The following is an 11,540-nucleotide window of genomic DNA, read 5'->3' as shown; positions in this document are numbered from 1 at the left end:
CCAAGTGTTACATGCTGAGGGAAGGGCATGAATAAAGAACTCTGAATACAACATTTGCTTTTCCTCCACCGTGGTAAACAGATGCCGTTTGACAAAAATAGCTGACATGGAATGCACAGGAGAAGGCTGGCATGCAAAGCGTCCCAGGTGCATGGCTAACAGCCTGCTATTGACTACAGTCCAACTCTTCTCCTCCCTATTCCTAAGCAAGCTCACAAAATAACCAAAGATGAAGTGTAGCCTTGTATAACTGATGTCTATATTCAGATCCTCTCAATGGATGTGAAACCATTTCAGTAGATGCAAAATCTCCTCTAGACACTAAACACCCTTTCTCACACTCCTGGAACTGCCTAAAGCATTTGATACTGTCTCAGAGACTCAGTTCTTTTTCCTGAGAAAAAAAAGCAAGGTCCAGGGTAGCAATCTGAAATGGTCTGAGCTCTTTCTGCAGCAGGGAACTCAAAAAGTAATGAGAGAAAACTGCAGCTTTATCACAAACTTTCAGAGAGCTCTTTTTCAACATCTGCAAGCAATGACTAGATCGAGCAGCTGGCAAACCCAGACTTAAGTTCCAAAGTTGTTACTTGGAAAGTCAGTTGTACCACCTTTCTGAAATCAAGACCTTGCATGGCATCATCTGACAGTCATTCCTGGCTGGCTGAGAAACTTGTCCCTGGTAGATTATCATCTGGTTTTAGTAAACCATGCTTTGATCCTCCATCATCTGGCTATAGCACGCAGTATATGTTGGCAGGAAACTACAGTTACTGTAAAACACCGCCAGGTATCTTCTCAGACACACAGGCTATCACAAGCGTGCCAGACTTTGCTACCACCAGAAGCCATCCTGTTGTACACAGGTCTTTCCTCAGGAGGAACACACAGTGAAGCTCACCATGGACCTGACGCAGTTTCTTCAGCACATTGTCAGAACGTACAATAGAGTTGCAGCTTAAGAACCCCACACAAGTGGCAAGGGGAACATCTACGCTCAGCTGAAGGACTGCGAGCGGTGACAAATTGAAATTACATTTGAAATTGATTCCAACACTTAATTATGCTCACAGTGAAAACTTTGCATTTTAGAAAGGTATTTATAACAACCATTTTAGTCATCTAATTAAAATGTGATTCAGAATACGTAAGCCTGAGAGCCTAACTTCCCTGCGTGTCCAAAGGGAACTATATAACAGTGTGGATACTAGCACATGGCTCAGAGCACCTAAACAGATGCACAGAACCAGACAGTGTAAATATCTATCTTTGCCTTCGTTAGCTTAAGATAACCTAGGGCCATGCTCCAGTTCAGGTTTGTCACCTTCACATCATCACTTTTGCCATAACAAAGAAATGTTGAAGCAGAGCAAATCTCGTTGTGGATGTAGTGAGGATCATACTACTGCAAGACACAACCAGCAGCACAGCTGGAACATCAGCCCACACTTCTGTGCCTTGCTGGCGTGGGATAGGCTTAAGAACGTACTTATGCCCCGCTCAGTGGGGCCTGTAGAAACAGATTTCAGCTGTTACAACAATGCCTTTGCCTCCGGCACGCATCCGTGCGAGGGGTTCCAGCTTCCATTTCCTGAGCATTGCTCATTTCCTGGAACATCTGGAAGTATCACAACCGTCTTCCCCGTTTCTCTGCCAGCCTGTCCTCCAAGGCAAAGGCTTCAAGTGGCTTTCTTTGATTCCCTTTTACTGAAGTTTCTCTGTTATTTCTGGGTAAATACAAACAACCCCCACCTATGCTTCATTTCTTGCCTACTGTCCCATGAAAAAACTTGGCATTACAAAAGATTTGCCTCATGTTTACCATCTACTGACTTGAGTGGCTACTCCTTCGGTCATAAAACTCTTTCTGCACTCTTCTTAGTAGCTGCACAGCTTTGCGGTAACTCTGCAGGCTGCTGTCCAGGATGCCATGCTGCTCTCTTCTCACAGCATCGCAACACTGGTTTGTGCTACTGTAGGCAGGGGCAGGAGGTGTTCACAAGCTGCTGGGACTCCCACGTTGCTGGCAATGGTTGTGCCCCCTCATCCTCCATCCTTGTTATTCTCCTGTTTCATCCCAGCATGAGGGTCAGGAGAAGAAACAACAGACTGGACAGGATTATAATAGGAGCAGAGCAGGCCCTCAAGGTCATCATGGGTAGACGGTTTGCTTTTGCTCTGTATCAATAACAGCACAACTGTTTCAGTTTCACATCTCACTGGCAAAATCAGGGGCAGAACACTGTGAGGCTGCCTTAGCTTTCTGAATGATTGAGCATGTGTTCTCTCTCTGCTCCCAGGTGGCATAAAGCACAATCACTGTCTTTTGTTGATGCTGTTTTGCTTTCTGAAAGACTGAATTCTAAATCCTGGCTTTCAAAAACCCAGTTCACAGCATTCTGCATTTGCTTATTCTGAAGAATGATAGAGGCAGTAATGAAACACCAGCGTGTCAGTCAGTGCAGGGTGACTGCCGGAGTTTTTACACTCAGCCATGCAGAATGCTTTGGTGGACACAGGAAACAGTTTTCTAACCCCTTCGCACACACTTCCCTGCTGGAAATTCTTTACAGGTTGTTTCCCTCACCTGAAGTTTTACAAATGAATCACCAACACGAATCTGAGTCTCCTTATGCAGCTTTTAAACAGCCCAGCTAGAAACTGTTTCATATTCAAGAGAGTCTTAATAGGGAGAAGAGTTAAAGTCTAACACCCATTGACAGGCATTTAGAAAAGCATGTCAGACTACAATGTCACCTTACCTTTGCCCTTGAGGCTGAAGTTTCTGAGAAAAACGCACAGATGTACTCACACAACATACGCACATTGAAACACAACATACGCACATTGAAAGTGTTATTTTTTATTTACTCTTACTTGGCTTTTTTTCAGTATATCCCTTTATGTAAATTCCCTATGTACACCTCAATACGTTTGCAATGGTATTTATATATTTTATAATAAATGGTATTTATTTCATTTTATAATGAAATTTATCTTTTGCAGTGCTATCTCTAAACCGTTGAGCAGTCTACCCATTACTGCCCCTATAAACTGTGTACAGAATATATAAACATCCTGGTTTGTAAATATGCATCAGCCTGGATTATGTCATGGGCAGCAATTAACCTCCATTATAAGCATTTAAAAAAAAAAAAAAAAAAAAAAAAAAAAAAAAGGACTGTCCAGTGCAAAGCTTTATATAAAAAATGGTATGGATAGAGGCACTAGGTTAAAAACAACTGAGTTCCTGTGGCACAGGCAGTCCATCAGCTGAATCACAATAATTGACCGTGTGCATGTTCTTAGCATGCCCCAATTGCAAAGTAAAATGTGTTAGTTTAAACCACCATGAAGGTGCCCGCACCCTCAAACAGTCAATAGGATGCAATGGGCTATTGCAACTTACACTCCACGCCACGTCTTAGGACAGGCTTAACCGTGACCTTGGTATAGCCTGGAAGCTTCCATTGTTACCTGCCAGGTCATAAAGAGCCAGAAGAGCCATTCATTATTATCAGATTATGGTACAGAAAAAAACAAGGATCAAGAACTACCCACCAATGCTGCTTCAAGCAATGAGGCATAAGTATCTGCACCACCTTGGGCTGCCCAAAACAGTGAAATCTGACTGCGTCATGAATTGTGAATCCTGGAATCACATGGTCCACCTCAGCTCCCAGTACTTTCAGAGTAAACAGAGTAAAACTACCTGAAACAGAAACTGACATTTCAAAACTCCCATGAAACATTCTTTTTTGAATTCCAGGTTCACAGTATAAAATTGTTTCATTTTGACTAAACAATTTATCAAACAGATATGCTGAGATTTTATATTAAAATAATGTTGCTACTGTTCCTAGCATCCTTTAATACAATCTAAAACAATGCTTACTTACTCATTTAGTGAAGTAGGTTATTTGATACTACTGAAAAATCTGCCTAATGTTGATAAATCAAGTAAAGCCAGGTGGTCCTTTTCAACCTGATCAAAAGTTTTCACAAAATTCAAAGGGTTTTGTGAGAATTTTTTATTTGGAAAAAAAAATTATGTACTGCTGCAGAGGGAGTGTATTATTCCTTAGTCAAACAGTGAAATTATATACAGAGAGTAGTAAGAGTGCTTATAATGTCTGCTAGCTACAAATGCATCTGTAGGTCTTATCCCTGTACGGATCCATACTTTGCTGGTCTTGGCTTCAGTCCCTTCACTTTAGGCTTTAGTCTTTCCCACACTCCACTTCCTCAAAGATTTCTGGAAACCCAGAGGAGATTTAAACAAGAAAAATAAACTCCTATTAGTCTGAGAAACACAGCTACTTTCTAAAAAGAGACTCAAAATGGAAAGCAGGCTGAATAATCAGAATCTGATTTTATTCAGACAGCTCATTAAATTCTGCAAGTCCTGAATATTCTGCTCCAAGTTATCTCCATCCCAGGAGAGAGAAGTGGTCGCAGACTTTATGCGTATTTCAGAAAGAACTAATACAAGCTGGATGAGAAGCTGGACCATTGGGTCCAAAAGACAACATTCAACAGTCAGTATAATTGGTGTCTGGTTACAAATGGTAGTATTGATGCTGGCACTGTTAAACGTCTTCGTCAGCAAGCTGGAGAGTGGGATGAAGGATGCACCCTCAACAAACACACAGGTCAGACCAATATTATAATCAGCATGTAGAAGGAAACAGTTTTTCTCGTAGGTGTTTGTGAAGCCACTGTGTCCAGTTTTACATCCCTCAGAATAGAAGTGAGATCAAAAAGTTGGAGTAAGCTCAGTGGAGGGCCACCGAGACAGCTGAGCACTTGGCCGGTGAGGCAAGGCTGAGGGAACAGGGCTTGTTCAGTGTGGAAGAGAGACAGCTTCAGGGGACACCTGACAGCACCTGCCGGCCTTGGGGGTTACCGAGAAGATGGGTCCAGGCTTTTTTTGGAGATGCACACTGAAGGGACAAAGAGGCAACAGACAAGTTTCGTCAAGGGAAATTCTGACTGGATGGAAGGAAAATAATTTCAGTGTGAAGGTGGTTAAGCAATGGAAGAGACTATCTGCAAAAAATGGCTGGTCTCCATAAGAGATACTCAAAATTAATTAGACAAGGTTCTGAGCAACCCCATGTAACTTTGAACCTGGCCCTGCTCTGTGCAGGGGCTAGGACTGGATGTCCTCCAGAAGTTCCTTTCAACCTAAATTTTTTTTTGTGATTCTGTGACTCTTTTCATCTATAAAATAAAACAGATTTCTATTTTAAAATACTTTGTATGAATTTGTAAAGGAAGGAAAGCGAACGTCTCAAAATGTAACCTTTAATTTGTACAATCAGGTGAAATGAAATTATTATTTACAATTGAATGTAGGAGTACTCCACAAGCCTTTAATCATGCAAATGACAACTAGTGCTTCCCTTCTTTACAGGTTCATAAGCTGCGCTCATCAACGCAGTATCTGATCAGCTTCTCACAGTGCTCTGAGCAACAGGACTAACATCTGGCATGTCGTTTGTTTCATGGTTACTGGCATTCGCTTCTATCTGTTTAGATCTTGACTCCTTTTGTTAGGGACATTCACATAAACAGGATGTTTCGCTTTCTGCCTGGACCGATATCTCGTACTGATGCAAGTTCTCCTGCAATAGCCATTTTTAGCAAGGTAACATTAAGGGCTGTGATTACCAGCAGACAAAATCAAACCTGTATTCAAAATGACAAAACAAAATGGAATCTTGTCCAGATCCTGCTAGAAAAACTGCTCTCTGTCTCCACTTGATCTGATAGCAGCAAATGTAATTTGCACAGCTGTTCTTCAGGGACTTACACAAAGGCTTCAGGCTCTGGGAAGACCTAACCTTTGTTTCTTTCTGGGCTGATTCTATCTCATTTTTATAAGGTCATAAATCAAGGCTAGAGAGAGAAAATATATTTGGGCTTTTGAATGCAAGAGGAATAAGAAAAAAGCGCTGTCATTTAAAGCAAAGTCCTCCCCCCACCCCTTTTTCTTCCCAAGTGCAAGCTCCCTGCTGTACAAATCAAAAGTATGCACCGAGACAGTGCCTAAATCTTTTATGAAATGGGCCCTTCACTTGCACTTCAATGGAGCTTGCTGTGCATTAGTATTTCTTTTAATGGCAGAAGGAAATAATTCTGTAGTTAGGGCACAGTGCTCCCTGCTGCACCTGGTACTTGGGTTGGAAGCGGGGTGGATGAACTTCTGAAGGGAAAGAGAATTGGTGTTGGTCCCTTTGCGTTGTCTCCTCATGGTCCCTACAGTCCTGTAAGGCTAGAAAACCCGCAGCCCGAGATCCATAAGGCCCCTATACGTAGTCCCTGCATAGCTCTCATGCCCATGCCATGTTGCCTGACCTGCAACGTGACCCGTCCTGCAGCAGGCGTGTGGCAGCATGGGGTAGTTAAGCAATCCAAATCTCAAGCCAAGGTGGGAAGTAAGCCAGCAGAGGTGGCCAAGGTCAACACTGCCGGGTTGCTGAGGGACACGGCTGCATGCCAGCATTCTCCCGCTAGCGGCACATGGAAACCGCCTGGGAAGGTACCGCTGTCTTCCCTGGAGGAAATGCCTCCTGGCATTCCCTCAGCCCCCCAGTGTGCTCGCCCCATGCCTCAAGGACACCCAGGGATTTGGACATGAGATAGTTCATGGACATGCACCAATTTGCCCAGCCATGGAGAACTGGATTCTCTCATGTCAGGCACACGGCTTTCTTACTCCGCTCTCTTCCTTCTCTCCAGCCACTTTGTTGCCTGCACATCCCCCTCCCCCCCCCCCAATCACGAGGCAGAGGATAGACAAGTACTACCTTGTTTCCCCAAATCCTCCTTCTTGCACAATATCCTCTATACCATAGCAGGCATCTCTGCCGTTCCTCACCCTTGTGCAGACATCTGAAGGTTGAAAGAATTGCTTCATGCTTTTCTTAAGTTGTTGACATTCATATAGCCCGGGCAAGACTCACTTCAGATCAATGCAACTCACAAGGGTGCATGCTCACAGACGTATTAGCACCAGCCTTCAAAGCAGCCCCTCAAGCCCAAAAACAACAGGAAAGAAGGCTTCAAAAGATACGTCTACCCCCTCCACAACATAATATCCCATGCTCGCCGCAAACAATAGTAACAGAAAAATGTGCCCTAACAAGATTCAGGGAAGACATTGAAGTAAATTCAGCTGGATTCCCTAGGAAGAACAGACTCCTCCAACATGGAAGAGAGGCTTTTTTCTAAAGGAATGCTTAATAATACAAAAGCTGCAGTACTATCATCCAAATATTTGTTTTTATCTCTGTGCAGGCAAGCCTGGCTCTGTTCAGTCAGATCTTGCTTTACTATATACTTCCAGCGTGGAAACCTTCCCTACCTGTTCTTGAGTTTTATAAACACTCACGCTACCTCTAATACGCATTTCATTGTATTCTTTAGGTATAAACTCCAATTATAGACTGATGGGTAGAGAAGGGAAAAGCCCTCATTTCCTTATACTTTAACCTAGCATATTTTTTAGTGTCTCAGTTGTTGCTTTGGTTTTACCTGGTATCAGTTATGAGATATAAACTGTGCTTAGAATAATTTTTCATTGCTGTTTCTTGAAGCCGCCAGTGAGTTTATTAAAACTGAAAAGGTAATACCCCATGTTATTTTATGTATACTGTTTTTTCTCTTCCAGTTCCTTTTGTCTGAACCAGAAGTCATTGAATCTAATCAGTTTTTAAAATACACATTTAAGGGAAAAACGCACTAGAGGTTGGGTTTTTTTAAGAACTAGATGCACAGCATGATAAAAATATTTCCAACATCATGTTGCAGTATGCTACATTTCTTCCTGTGCTGTTTTTTGTACATTCTGTATCTTATTTTATTTCAGGCTGTTTCTCCGTGTTCAGAAGCAGTTGCTAATGTCTATCAGTACTGAATGTTCTTTGAAGGCTTGTACTGAAGCACGGAGCTCAGATCAAAGTTCATTCATGCTTTCCAGGTGCTACTGCAATGAGGTATTTGTTTTGCTACTGATAATTGTTGAAGTTTGTAATGAGAAAAAATATGTTTTCTCTCTATTCCTCTGCATGTGTTTATCTGTAATATAATGGTAAGGCAGAAGAAAAGCTGTTAGAAATGGCACTGAATATCTTGAATCACAATTTGTTTTCATCTTGTCTACACAGTTTCTGCCCAATCGCTGAAATCTCATTTCCTTCTCTGAAAATTAACAACAAAGAACCACCACAATGTTGGGAAGCTACATGCCATAGCTACTTCCCGCAGTCACCCTGCATTCTCATCTTCTCATGCTAATTTACCCCAAGGTCCGACTGCACAGCTGAGCAATGACTGCCACACCTGCAGGCAGATAGATAGGCAGCCCCCCCCAATAACTTCTGATTCCCACATCTGCCAGTTTAAGGGCTCACTATCTGGAATGTCCTTTCCCGTAATCCTGTTCAGTAAAACATCTTTCATTCTGTTCCAACTTCAAAAGACAACAAAAAGGTATCTTTTAATCTACAGTGACTGGCAGATGGCCGTTCCTTTTCTTGAGTGTAGTTTATCAATGCTGCATCGATGCCATTCTCCCTTTGACATTAGCAACTTGAGTTTGCACAGTGAGGGTTGTTTTTTTTTGCCAGAAATCACATTCCATTGTCTCTGCAAACATTGTCTGTTCTCATTTTCACATAATTGCTGCTTTATTAAGCAAAGTATTTAGAAAGTTCCTCCCAAAACCTTTACACTGAGTGCTTTTCTAAAAACTAAATGCTAACAGAACAACTTCTCTCCCTTCCATCACTACAGGAATGTTAATTAGCAGGGCTGTTTTTCTCATTTTTCTCAATCTTCTCCCCTCATATCTGTATGTGCTAGTTAGACACCATACTGATGTGGGCAGCCTAAGAACCAGAATAGAATAAAGAAATATTAGAACAGCACATTGCCTGTCTTAGTGAAGGTACACGTGAGAAGAAGTTGCAGTGGGAAAGGCACGTGAAAGAGGAAGCAAAGAAATGGAAGAGAATTTTTATGGTTTAGTTTGGGCCTGATCTTGCAAACATCTGCTGCTGAGGTTATACCCTGCTGAATAATTCCACATGGCGCAGAATCATGTTAGAAGGTGACAAGAGTAGAACCAAGCCAATAACAATGCTGAGTCAAGTAAACCCCTGGAGAAAGTTCACATATTCAAAACTATTGTTTCGTTTCATGCGGACAACTGAATGATGCAGCACTGGCACTCACAGACTTTTCCTGGTGCTCTAACTGGCTGCTCAGCTTTAACACAGGCAGACATGGCAGGAACATGCATGAAAATGCAACCTTGGTTGCAGGGGTGCTTGGAGAGCAACTGTTCCAGCAACAATCACTAGCAAGTGACAGCCACCACTAGGAACATGACACCTTTCCAAAGAAGCTGAAGCCAAGAAGCCAGCAGGCTGCCTTGCAATGGGAACGTGGGCACAGAGAAACACAGGCTTTTCCTCCGCACAACTCCTAACGCACAGTCCAACGTCACTCGGGAGAAAGGTGTTTGGACAGGAGGTGAGGCAGCTCAGATCTGAAGGTCTGCTGAGCCAAACCACTAACTAGCATCAACACTTGGTACACCTGCTGCTGCGTGCTGGCTTGCACAACAGCCATCTCGCTCTGTGTGCATGGCTTTTGCGATCTCCCCCTGAATACTACACCTAGTAAATAGCCAGCATAACACTTAGTGCTTACTGCAGCTTTTGACAGACTGAACCCTGGCAAACTTGAGTACAATTCCTCTGAAAGAGTAGAACTTTGCCCACCGAGAAAATTTTCAGGCCATCTCTGTGGCACCCTGCATGCTCTGCTGGAGGGATGGTGAGAGGGAGATCCACAGCATCACAGAGCAACTTGTCACATCGGTATGAGTTCAGATGATGCCTATAGGAGCATTACTCCGTCAAAAGCATACTTCGTGGATATATATTGTAGAGGTGTACTGCAATATACACATGCACTACATACAGTAAACAACGTGGTGGGATTTCTTTGACAGATGTACAGCACTGCCATCAAAACACAGCTCCTTCCAATATGGTGTGAAGGTTGCATATAAATATCCTGTGTCACCTCAAGCGTTTGGCAAACTGCCAATCTTGAGCAGGCATTGTTATCCCCAATGCTGTATTTCTAAAATAATTTTTCGAGAGCACAGAACCATCACATTTCCAAGGTTCACAGTTCATACAATCACAGAGCCACTGAAGCTGGAAGGGACCTCGGGAGGCACCTACACAGCCTCCTGCTGAGGTTTTTTATGGCTCGGCCCAGTTGGGTCCACAGCTTCTCTGGGCAACCTCTTCAGGTTTAACTGTTTTCAGTTGCCTTCTAAAAAAACCCCAAAAACCAAACAAAAAAACCCCAAACACACAAAAGCCCCACAACTTTTTCCATGCTACACAACAGAAAATATTTTTTCTCCTGATTTACTGAAATGGTTTCAATAGATCTGACAAGTGTCAACCAGTCAAACGGAAATTCCAGCAGCAGTTACATAAATGCCTGAAAACAGGCGTGTTTAGAGAGGGAATGCTGATGCTGAGCCACAGCTGTGTCACTACAGGTATTCCTAGACTTAAAAGACACAGTGCTATGTTAGTAACCCTCATCTGAATGACCCCAGGTCAGTTCTACTTGGATGAGATTTACATTTAAGTATCTTCGCAGCAAAGAAAAGGGAGAAATAATTACATCTACATCCATCGCTTAATTTTTAAGCCAATTCATCCATTGTGGTTGTCTCTAATCAAAATGCTACCCCAAAAAAATTTTGCACTAGGTATATCATAGCAGCCAGAGCAATCCCTTCCCCACCTTGTGAAGGAACAGAGCATTTGAGACAGGAGCCTGGGCTGTGCTGAACGCAGTTAAATTTACAGCCAGTTCCCAAAATAGATGTCAAAAGCCCAGCAGGCTCCTCTTTCCTCCATGGTTGCCCACATTGTGGAAACCATTCCACCATCTTTATGCTCATTAGACAGCTCTTCTTCCACCTTCCCCAGCCCAAGCAGGAGTCCTTACCTTCTGAACCCATTCTTAGTCCTGCCAACGCATTCCCTGGTCCCCGAAACTGGCTGGGTTTACCTTGAGAATTTAGCTCTGGCAAGTATCTGCAATACCATGTCATTAATTTGCATAGACATATAGTATAAAATTGGTATATGGCTGCTTTGTAATTTCCAGGCACACATGCCAAGAAGAAACTCAGCCCTACCTGGGGAAGCAGATGTTAAGCCACCGGCATGTGAGCCTAGAGCTGACGGAACAGCGATTCCCATGTTCAGCAGCCGGCAGGCGAAAAAACCCCTGCACCCATCCGGGATGGTAATGAACAAGGAAGTTCTCCTCATCCTTCAGGGGCACAACTGGTGTTGGCACAGTCCTCAAGCCCCACAAAACCTTTCCCTCTCCCCACCTGCAGTATTGCAGAGGGGCTCCAGCCATGGCTCTTAATGTGGGCAACAGCTTTTTCCCCGAGTAAAGGGGACACTTGGGCTTCTAGAGATATTTTGCAG

The sequence above is a fragment of the Falco punctatus genome (assembly GCF_963210335.1).
Source record: "Falco punctatus genome assembly, chromosome: 4".
Classification (NCBI taxonomy): domain Eukaryota; kingdom Metazoa; phylum Chordata; class Aves; order Falconiformes; family Falconidae; genus Falco; species Falco punctatus.
This window is presented reverse-complemented; position numbering follows the sequence as displayed.